Here is a 12,651-nt window from a genome sequence, read left to right as displayed (position 1 = left end):
GGTTATCACTGTTAGGTGGTTGGGGATATGGTGAGACTGCAAAAACGATGGCAGAGTAATTTCTAAAATATATCCAACACACGGAAGATTCATTCTCAGAAGGAGACGAGGAAGTGATACAGGCGATACTTGATTGACAGGAGTTGTTAAATGTGGCGAGTCTGTAAAAACGATGGCAGAATAAACTCTAAAACATTGTAACACGCTGGAGTAATACAAGTATAAAAAGGCGCCGTTGTAACTAGCTATGATCGCGTGCATCCTGATTTTGACCGTAAAGCTGTTCAAATATTTGAGGATACTATTCTGAGCTAACTAACAGGAAACCATCAATAATTCTGTGAATTTTCAAATTTGAAATTGTGCTTAACACATCGTGCACATAGAACACAATTTGGTCGTTTGTGTTACAACATGCACATAGGCTAATTTAAAGTTTATTCTTTAAACACAGGATTACTTTACTGTAAGTGTATTTGAAACACCTAAGCAAAGGTGATATAGATGTTGTATTCTATTGCTTTGCTGTGGGTGTATTTGGAACACTTAGGTAAAGGTTGTAGATAGGGTTGTAGTATTCTAGGCCATGTATCCTGTGTAAACTGAATTAAACACATGTGTGTATGCTGAATTTGGTGGCTATAATGTGATTCACAATGAATTTGAAAATCAGAAACAGCGAACGCATCTCATTAATCCTGAAACAAAAACCTTTTCATATTTAAGGCGTCAGAGAACGCAGTAACTCTGAACTTTGAACAAAAATCATAAATTGTTACGTTTTAATTTATTCTGAATTACTCTGAGATTTGTTTTTCCCAAGTAGATGAATGGATCCGTATATTACCACAAGGTTACGCCAGAGATTAGCGACGGCTAATAACTGATATCAGAAAGTGTGCAGGCTACTTGGATGAGAGGATGGGTTAGTCCGACTAGAATCAGCAAGATGCTGGTTGGTCAACCTAGCTTGGACGCTTCCGATGACTTCTGTTCTAATTTAATGTTACTTTAGATAAGTGTACGTGAATAATCACGGGCTTGGCTAATCCAAGGCTATTAAAGAGAAGTAAAGTTGATCTACTGACGTCTTTAATGGTGGCCAAAACCTACTAAAGTAAAAAACGATTGAATTAAGTTCCTGAAGGGCATCCAAGGGGGCTATTGAATATATCTTTGATTGTTACGTGTGGGAATTAAGGCAAAATCCTAGATATTTAGCCAATTGCCTCAGCTTCTGATCTTCGGGGCTGACCACTTGTGCCGGAGACCTGGGTAAGGAACTCGAAGCGATATAGTTTCCTGATCTAAGCGGGTAAAATATAAATGAAAGAGTAAATAGAATAATTAAACGTTAAAATGGCCATTTAAAAAGACTAAATGAGAAGAAAAGGTATTTGAAACCTAGCAAAGAGAAAAGAGAAACAGCAAATGTACATCTTATCAGCCCTGAGCCAGAAAGCCTTTTCATATTCAAATGTATTGACATGAGAACAAGTAGAGATTTGACCATGCATTAAGTTGTTCCAGAGACTCTTCAGAGACTGAAAACAGTATAATTTGACTTGTATTGTCAAAGAATATAATTATATTATAACTTGAATTATAATAAACATTATATTACACTCGCCGAGCAGGACAATAATTGGAGAAGTGTGACTTTCGTCATTAAAATTGAATTTCTGAAACCGAATTTCATTTGTGTGCTACCCAGTGCCAAAAAGGGGAGGGGTATGCCTTTATTTTTCACCGTTAGAAGACACGGCTAGAATTGTGGCACAGGTAATAGCAAACCAAATTATGCAACAACTAAAATGTAATCTAATCAGAGAAGTAAATTTACGAGGAGGGTGTGAAATGCTAAACAGCAGACAGAAGTACCACAGTTTTTTGCAGGTCAAAAAATATCTGCACGAACTAAAATGTGTGAACGACACTATAAACAGCAAATGGTAACCAGACAACCCACAGATCTGGCTGTAATGAGAGAAAGCAATGAGCATTGCACATGCAGCGGACTGAAGGCTGAACTGAAAAAGCAGCTTCAGGTGTCACAACACACTGAAACAACAGCAACAATTCAGACTTGGTCAATGAAACTCGGTTTCATGTGACATCTGGAATTAAAATTGCAACTGACATGATAATGGAACAAGTAAAATAATTCCACACGTCGTAATTTAATGTTTTTGAAATATTGGAATTATCTGTGGTTCGCTCTCCTCTGTTTTCTGTCTCAGGCTTACTTCTGCAAATTCCTCGGAAGACGGATGCCATAAGGGGCAGGAGCCCACCTGGAGCTAATCCAGGACAGCAGAATTGTTAGAACACAACCTGAGACTCGGGAGATGGGTGAAAAGACATTACAAAAGGCCTTTTCACACGTCACACTATTACATTACTGCATAAATATGGCCTCCCAGTTTAGAACTGGATCGAAATTTGCAACACAATTGTTATAGATTAGATTCCACCCATCTCCTAGACATGAACACTGAACACACACCTCCATCACTATACCCCTACACATCATACGAAGATGTGTCATCTTCACACTAACAGATCTAGACAGCTTCACACACACAGGATAGAGCTGATCTCATGATCGTGGTCTAACAGAGACACAGAGAATAGCATACGCTATTCACAACACACTGCCAACTCATAGGAAAACAGTGTAATACACATATGAATGGCTACAGTCACAAGTCAATTATGCAAATTACAAAGCAGAGACAGACCTGCTATTAAATTTCAAAATGTTTAAACTTTCTTATTGTTATTAGAGTGGTTGGAAAATCAGAGGGCCCCTGATTTGTCAACACACCACTAATAACAGAAACATCATAAAAAACGGATAGATCTGAAGTGTGAGCGCTTCAATCAATTACAAAATGTACAATTTAACCCTGTCATCGACTGTGACTTAGCCAGCACACACACACACACACACTTTCTCACAGACAAAAGCACACTCTGACATTCTAAAAAACACTCTCACACAAACACACAAAACCATTGATCCTACCATTTATTTGATTATTTGGTTTACACCGACCTCTTGCTGCATTTCTGAAACTTATTTTGATTTCTGCATTTCCTTGGCTTTGAGTAATTCAGAAAAACATTTCTGAAACTTATTTTGAGTTCTGCATTTCCTTTGAATAATTCAGACAAACATTTCTGAAACTTATTTTGATTTTAATTTCTAAAACTTGTTTTGATTTCTGCATATTTGTATATTGTCCATTTTACTTGCAACAATGTTTTTGGACATCAATTCAATTGAATCTCTATGTTTGGTTACACCAAAATTTTGCTGACACTCTTCATGAAATGTTGTTTTAACCCAGCACTGGTTGTTTTGTTAGAATGCCATTTATTTAAATGTTTCTAGAAACAGGGTAAGAGTTTGTCCTTCCTTGACCCTCTATAGGAGTACTATTGGTGTGGTAATTAAAAATCAGGTAATTAATGAGACCAAATGTACCACTCACATTTGCTGACATGAACACGGTATTTTACATTGAACATGACATGATTTTGCTTTATTGCATTATGCGTTCCTATGCATTTCCTTATGACTGTAAGTTCATATGTGCTCAATCGTGAAGCGGACCTTTAAGATGCTTTTCAGGTGTCTCACACAAAGCAGTGTGGATCAAAGGAGAACCCCTTCATCCACTGAGGTCTGCCCAGACCACCGTACCGCTGGAGGTGACAGGGTTGGTCAAGAAGGGTCCAAACATCATTGTGGAGAAGGTGCCAGAGAAGCAGAAGTTTCTCCATGAAGGATTGACACGTCAACTGAACAAGTCACAAAAGGTCCAGATTGACTCTGAACTTTGCTCACATCACAGGATTACAGGAAGAGAACCTGAACGCATTCATCCACCTGCTGGACTCAAGCTATACACCTGGTGAGAACAGGTGTTCTGCAGGTGAACACAGCCCACTGAGCTTCTACAGATGCCAACATTGCAAAGACAATTTTTGTGCTACATCTTCAAGGCAAACGTCTTACTGTGACCCCGTAAGTGTTCATCAGAATGTGACCCACGGATCAAGGAGGAAAAATCTGCAAGACTGAAAAACTGGTTGAGGCCTGGTCTATTAGACAAAAGGGCCCTGCTGGCTAATTAACATTCGACCTCCCCCATACAACCTCACTTCCTCTCAGAAACAACTAAGAACTCACACAAGAACATGGTTTAATATGAATGTTTATCATTTACTGTTATGTTTTTGGTGTCATTTGAAATGTTTTAAAGTGAGTGGTACAGATATCTCATATCCAGATAGATAAAATAAAAGGAAATAAGGTTTATAGAAGTTTAGAGAAAACTGGTTCGGAAATAAGGCCAGATAATGCCACCCCCCTTTTGTTGGATAGAAGTCATTTGAGGGTGGTCTCCCCCATCCCCCATGTCACCTGGTCAAACAGGATAAAGGAAGGTGTTCGCCCTCTCTCTGGTGGCTTCTTTGCTGGACTCGAATGGAATAGGTGGTCGTTCTCTCTCTCTCTCTCTCTCTCTCTCTCTCTCTCTCTCTCTCTCTCTCTCTCTCTCTCTCTCTCTCTCTCTCAGGTACAAGCTGGGTAAGATTATTTGGTGTAACCAATGTATAACCATGTTCTAGATATTTGAATTGATTGTGGAATTGATCTCTGATATCTGAACTATTAAATTGTTACATGTAATTATTCTAACTGATTTGGACATTGTTCATTTAATGGTTAAAAGGAATAGTCAAATATTTGTGTCACACACTTTTAGTGAGGCACAGATATTATTAAAACCTTTCATTTATGGAGTCAGATAAAATAACGAGAGAATACATATTCAAATGTATTGCATTTAATCAAAAAATACTTTGCTTCGAGAAAAGGACAGTAACACGTTAAGACTTTCCGCGCTGGTCGGACGCCGGACTTTGGGCCGATCGAGCGCGAGCTTACATTATTCATATGCTATTTTAAAGGCACACAGACGCCTGTTTAACCGAAGCTAATTTGGGTGGGTTTCTCCCATCCCCAATGTAACTTCTCTGTCTTTTACGGCCCTGACAAGAACGTCGGTCTCCTCGGCTGTGAACCGCTCCTGGCGCACGCCTGGCAAATCCGCCGTTATAATAGCAATCCGCCATGGAACAAGCGCGCCTGCTCTTAAAGGAACACTCCACCGTTTTTTGAAATAGGGCTTATTCACTGTCTTTCCTACATTTAGATAGGTGGGCAAACGCATTTTTGTCTCAGTGCATGCATTGTTTTAGTTTGGCAGCGCCGTCGATAGCTTAGCTTAGCATAATGAATGGAATCCTTTGTTGCCAGCTAGCATGTCATGAGTAAAAGAGATAAAAAAAAACAAAAACGAATGACTTCTTGTGGCCTGCGTATTCACAATGAGTACAAATAGCAATGCAGATTAAGACTAGGCAATTTTCTAGGCAGTAGCAGTGCTTTGCCTGTGCTTCACCCCAATATAGTCCCAAGTCAATATCTGCCTAGGAATTCGCCTAGTCTTTTTTTTAATTTAATTTTTTTTTCTCACTTTTACTCATGACATGCTAGCTGGCAACAAAGGATTCCATTCATTATGCTAAGCTAAGCTAGCGGTGGCGCTTCCAAACTAAAACAATGCATGCACTGAGACAAAAATGCATTTGCCCACCTATCTAAAAGTAGGAAAGATGGTGAATAAGCCCTATTTAAAAAAACGGTGGAGTGTTCCTTTAAAGGGAATGTGAGATGTCGCTCTGATTGGTTTATTTCACATTATGCCCAAACCACACCTATGAATAATGAAGCTACTTCAGACCAACCCATTTTAGATTTGCGTCGGGCGCAAGAGTCATTTATCCCGCCGATATAATAGCAACAGCGCCCAAGACCCGCCCACAAAGTTACTTGCGTTTCGCGCTTGATACTTGCGTTTCAGATTGTTAAAATAGGGCCCGCTGTCTTTATTGTAACAGTAAATTAATTATTGCTTAATTTTCAATGTTTTTTTAACCAGCATGTTAAAAAAAGCTCTGGAGTGGACTTGTGTGCTGAAGCGGGCTCTGGAGTGGACCAGTGGGCTGAAGCGGGCTCTGGAGTGGACTCATGGGTTGCAAGGTTATTTTCATTAACGAAAACTGAAACTAAGACTAAAAAGATTGGTCAAAAAACAAACAAATAATATAAATAAAATAAAAATGTCATAATAAATGAAAAACTAAAACTAAACGAAACTAACAACACTTACTGAAAAACTAACTGAAATAAAATAATAATTAGCAACAATTATGCTCTTATATGGTGCTGTTATTATCTTTGTTTTTACAAAACATTTTCTGCTAATAATATTATCCGCGTGCAAACATTTCCCCACAACGTAGGGAATATCAAGACAACACACCCTCACTCTCACAAACAACCCACACTTGCGGTCTTTGCACTTGAGCTCTTGTCTACTTACATGACGTGCTTCCTGTATTTGACACTTTAAGTGTTAAAGTAGGCATGAAGACCGTAAGTGTGTGAAGAATCTTTAATTACCCGATGGGACAAATGTTTACAGAGCTTTATTTGATTTTCAATAGTTTGCATTTTAAAAGAAACTTCTAAATGTCTGGTCAGTAGTCCCTATGTAACAGAAGACAGAATTTAAATTTGTGGTGCTTCTAATTAAGTGACAAAAAGCAATTGCAAATGTTGTACAAAATGCACATAGCCTACTCATCTTTGCACCAATAAAATGACACTTTAACAATTTGTTTTACTTCCAAATTACATGTAATATCTAATTAATTTAACTTACAGTGGAATGCAAGTGTGGGCATTTGGAAAGGCCCTCACTCTCACACTCACACTCACTCTCACACTGCCTTCACAGCAGGTTATGTTTGCTCTAGATGACTTGAACTGTTTTGTTTTTTGGATGTACCAGTGGTCACACTGCTTCATTGTAAACCAGGTATGTTTAACAAGATTTCATCTTTAATATGAATGAGTTTATCTGAATCTTTCATAATTTGTACTCTTATACTTGCTGGATTTGCTTCTGATCGTGACACATATACAGTTTTTGTTGCTTAACACAGTTTTTAGCTTCCTGCATCACTCCACAGCAAGGTTTCCTACTTTTGAGGCCAATGTTCTGCGACACACTGGGGTGTACTTCTAGTCAGCCACTGAGGGAAACTGCCGAAAACTCTTGTTTTCCACAATAGACAAATGTAGATTGCAATCAAATATGCTTTTGTTAATAAATATTTCACTTCTGCTTTTTGCATAAGACATTTAAGAGAAAGATTGTCAAATCAAACTCTAAATCAATTGTGTAGGTTTGGTTTGAGATGTTTGTTGTGAGAAACTAATCGGGGAACTACTCCTTTCGAGAATGGTCACTTTGTATTGCGTAGCTAATACGCAGTGGGGAAACTCCTTTCCTCGAGAAATATTGAAGCTAATAATTTAAAACACAGTGCAGCTGCACAGCGAACACAACAGAGCATCTAGCTCCCCCAGCACTTCCCTTTCCAGGCACTACTTCAGCCACGGAAGAAGCAGCGCCGCAGCCAACGGCAGCCCGAGCACTTGGAGCTAAGCGAGTCCACGCCGGCCACGTCCCCGCGTGTCTTGCTTTCTCCATCTCAGTCTCCTTCGCCGGTCCTGTTCACTCAGGCAGACCAACGCCCCCTTCTTTAAGTGGCAGGTCTCATCTCCTTCGGCGGGTCGGACGAAGAACGCGACGACAGCCTCTCCATCGCTGCGTCTGAGGAAGAGTGGTCGGGCTCGGTTGACCCCGCCCTCTCGCAGTCTGGTACTAGCGCAGCTACCGGGACTAATTCGGACGCTGAGATGCTGCGTATCCTCACTGCGGCCGTTTCAGACCTCAGTCTCGAATGGGCTTCGCCTGAGGAGTCACCTAGAAGTCGGCTGGATTTAATGGTTTCTGCCTGGGCACCGGAAGGCCCCCCGTCACAAGCCAGCACCTTTTTTCCCTGAGGTCCACGAAGAACTCAAGAAATCTGAGTATGGCTGAATGCCGTACTCAGCATGCACGAGCGCTTCTACTTCCGCCACGCTCTCCTCTGTTGACGGCGTGGCGGAAAAAGGTTACAAGAAGCTTCCTCCGCTCGAAGAAACAGTTGCCACCCATCTATGCCCGCCCACTGCTGTTGGCTGGAGATCCAGAGTGGTTCACCCTTCTAAGCCTTGCCAAAATACTTCAGCCCTCGCTGGACGCGCTTTCTCTGCTTCCGGTCAGGCTGCATCAGCTCTGCACACCATGGCGGTGTTGCAGGTGTTTCAGGCCAAGCTTCTCCAGGCAATGGACGAGTCTGGCCCGAACCCTGAGGTGTTCCGTGACCTGCGCAGTGCCACAGACCTAGCCCCGCCCTGCGGCTGATACCCGTCATCGCTCAAGATCAGCTTAGCGCTACCCACTGCCCCGGCGCCAAGGCCAGCGACCACGCATTGTGTTGGACCCCGAGCCGCCGAAGCCCTCCTATCCACAGGAGGAAAGAGAGAGGGTCCAAGTTTCGCTCTAGCCGGACCGTCCTCGAAAAAAGTTTGTTTAGATCTCGCAGCTCCCTGTTCAGTTCAGGCGGCTGGAGATTGTTATATTGTAGTCAGTGGGCCCGTTGCACTGCACGTGCCTATACAAACAAATACTGTTTTCACAGCGACCCAAATAAAGCACAAAAAGAGCATGTTTCACACACACAACACACAAGTTGTAGGTCCCCCTTCACTAGGTGGCCCTCCCTCAGTTGTCACTCTGTCTCTGTGTCGGGCCTGTCACAGCCCAGAAGAGAAAATGTGCACAAAACACAACTTAAGGGTATCAGGTCCCCCTATGCTAGGCGGCCCAGCCCCAATGTGTATTCAGACCCTAGCCACAAGGGCCCAGGCCTGGCAAGCTATCCCCGGAGTGTCGAAATGGGTTTTGAACATTATAAAGCTCCAATTCGCTCGCAGACCCCCAAGGTTTCAGGCGGTCATCGAGACCTCGGTGAGAAGCAACGTGGCTCACGTGCTTCGCACCAAAGTGCAAGATCTGCTAGCAAAAGGGGAATTAGTCCCCCCTGCGCTGAGCCGCGCTGCTTTTACAGCCATTACTACTTTGTACCAAAGAAGGAAGGTGGCACTCGCCCTATTCTAGATCTGAGACATCTGAACAAAGCTCTCATGAGACGGCCGTTCAGAATGTTAACAACCAAACAAATCCTTGTTCAGGTTCACCCGGGGGATTGTTTTTTTACGGTGGATCTGAAAGACGCGTACTTTCACATTCAGATAACGCCCATTCACAGGCCATTCTTGAGATTTGCCTTCGAGGGGCAGGCTTATCAATACACGGTCCTACTATTCGGTCTGTCCCTAGCACCTCGTACTTTCACGAAGTGCATGGATGCAGCGCTTTCTCCCCTGAAGCAACAGGGAGTGCGCATGCTAAACTTTCTTGACGATTGGCTCATTATGTCTCAGTTGAAGACCAAATTATTGACACACAGATCCATGCTCCTCAGCCATTTGAAATGCCTGGGACTCAGGGTCAATTTTTCCAAGAGCAAACTGTTACTCAGCCAGAACGTAATCTTTCTGGGCACAGTTATAGACTCTACAACGATGAAAGCGCGGCTCACTCCAGAGCGCGTTCTCTCTGTTCAACAGCTGATAGCCTCCTTCAGGGTAGGTGCGCGCACGCCCCTCAGAAAGTTTCAGAGGCTTTCTTGGTCTCATGGCCACTGTATCGTCAGTACTCCAGCTAGGATTACTGCATATGCGCCCTCTTCAGCACTGGCTAAAGCACAGTGTGCCAGCCCATGCGTGGCGGTCAGGAGGCCTGCACATTATGGTGAACCAGCGCTGTATCAGAGCTCTGGTTCCCTGGAAAGCCCAGAACTGGTACCAGTCGGGCGTGCTTATGGGAGTGGCCGCCAAGAGGAAGGTAATTTTCACAGACGCCTCCAACCAGGGTTGGGGAGCGCTGTCCGAGGGCAAATCTGTCTCTGGCCTCTGGTTGAGCCCGGAGAAGAGCTTACATATCAACTGCCTGGAAATGAGGGCAGTTTGGTTGGCCCTGAACGCATTTCTGCCAGATCTCAGGACACACCACGTCTTAGTCCACACGGACAACATGTCAGTGGTGTCCTATATAAATCACCAGGGCGGCCTCAGATCAGGCAACCTGTACGTCATGGCCAGAAATCACCTCCTTTGGTCGCATGCCAACCTGCATTCTCTCTGCATTCTCTGCAACCTGCATTAATAATTAATAATAATAATTTGTTACATTTATATAGCGCTTTTTCTGAGACCTCAAAGCGCTTTACATAGATGGGGGAATCTCCTCAACCACCACCAATGTGCAGCATCCACTTGGATGATGCGACGGCAGCCATATTGCGCCAGAACGCCCACCACACACCAGCTTACTGGTGGAGAGGAGACAGTGATGAAGCCAATCAGTATATGGGGATGATTAGGAGGCCATGATGGACAGGGGCCAAGGGGCAAATTTGGCCAGGATGCCGGGGTTACACCCCTACTCTTTTTCGAAGGACATCCTGGGATTTTTAATGACCACAGAGAGTCAGGACCTCGGTTTTAACGTCTCATCCGAAGGACGGTGCTCTTTTGGCAGTATAGTGTCCCCGTCACTACACTGGGGCATTAGGACCCACACAGACCACAGGGTGAGCACCCCCTGCTGGCCTCACTAACACCTCTTCCAGCAGCAACCTGTTTTTTTTCTCAGGAGGTCTCCCATCCAGGTACTAACCAGGCTCAGCCCTGCTTAGCTTCAGTGGGCAACCAGTCTTGGGCTACAGGGTGATATGGCTGCATTCTCTGCATTCACTGCAACCTGCATTCTCTCTGCATTCTCTGCAACCTGCATTCTCTGCATTCACTCCCCCAGGCGAGTGGTCTCTCAACCCACAGACGGTTCGTCTGTTATGAAGTGTATTCGACAAGGCAGAGTTTGACCTCTTCGCCTCAACAACACTCATTGCACAATGTTCTTTTCAAAGAGCAGGGCCGTGTTGGCCCATTCCTGGCCCAGACGCCCTCTATATGCGTTCCCACCAGTCTCTATGATCCTTCAGGTCATCAGACGGATCGAGGAGAGTGGATGCCCAGTCCTTCTAGTAGCCCCCCTCTGGAAAACCCAAGCGTGGTTTCCAGAGCTGGCGAAGATGATGGACATTGTTCCCTGGCCAGTGCCAATGAGGAAAGATCTCCTCACACAGGCGAACGGGACGATTTGGCACCCTCGCCCCGACTTATGGGCCCTGCATGTGTGGCCCCCCAATGGGTTTCCTGGAACCTCCCAGAGAAGGTCTTGAATACCATCACTGAGGCTAGAGCACCGTCTACTAGGCGCCTTTATGCTCTGAAGTGGTCAGTATTCCCACCCAGGCCTCCTACTATACCGGCATAGGACCTCTCCATGGTCCTTGGGGCCCTAAAGGGGACGCCGTTCGAACCGCTACAGTCGACTGATCTCAAACCATTTTCGTTGAAAACTGCTCTGCTGCTGGCTCTGGCATCAGTCAAGCGAGTGGGACATATACAGGCGCTCTCTGTGAGGCCTTCCTGCCTGGAATTTGGGATAGGTGACTCCAGGGTCAGTCTTAAGCTTAATCCCTGCACTAGACCACACTAGACCAAAAATACTTTTATGCCATAGAAAAACATTTTTAAAGATTATACTTTATAGATTATGCTTATTTCCATTGTGACAGGCATGGCCTCTTCGTGGGCTTGGTCTAGTGGTGTACCAATTCAAGACATATGTGCGGCGGCCGGCTGGTCCTCGCTGTCCACATTTGCGAGATTTTATCATATTATCATATAGAGGTTCCTTGCCTGCAGGCTTGAGTCCTCTCAGTATGATAATTAGACCCAACGATGTCCAGTCTTATCAGTCTATTATTACTGTCCATAAGCACAATTGTTCTGGGACTTATGTTGGAGCGAGCCTGGCTCTTATGCTCCAGACCCTTATTCATGAAACCCGACTCAGGTCTGGTTACTGTCACTATGTTGGGGTTTATTATGGCTTGTTTCTGTGAGCCTCGGGGTGCTCCCTAGGCTCCAGTTGTTGCAGCCAGTTGCTAATGGTGTGGCGTTTTAAATTATTAGCTTCAATATTTCTCGAGGAAAGGAGTTTCCCCACTGCGTATTAGCTACGCAATACTCGTTCCCTTACTCTCAGGGAACCGAGGTTACGTTAGTGACCGAGTACATTTTCTGTGATAGATTTTCACACCAACAAAGTAAAAAAGTTTATTCACGTAGTCAACGCTGGTCACTTTTGTCTGGGCTGCTGGTCAGTCTCATGGAAAACTTGTGAAAACTGAAATGAAATGAAAACTGTTTCATTCATTAATTATATGTTTAATTCATGTATAAATTAATTTACTCACCCTCGCCACACGTCATTCCAAACCAGTATGACTTTATTTCTTCCGTGGAACATTAAAGGAGATAAAATTATATAATAGATGGTTTGAAATAAACAAGAATATTGGTTTTTCTGTAGTCATCTAAAACTGTTAAAAGCATGGACTGTTTTTTCTGCCATTTTTTTTTACTTCAAATTTTCTTGGTTGCATTGCACAATACAAACCATAAAAAAAAATTTTTTTAAAAGTGTG

This window comes from Squalius cephalus (genome assembly GCF_949319135.1).
Source record: "Squalius cephalus genome assembly, chromosome: 6".
Lineage (NCBI taxonomy): Eukaryota > Metazoa > Chordata > Actinopteri > Cypriniformes > Leuciscidae > Squalius > Squalius cephalus.
The sequence above is the reverse complement of the archived record's forward strand: the minus strand, read 5'-3'. Positions refer to the sequence as shown.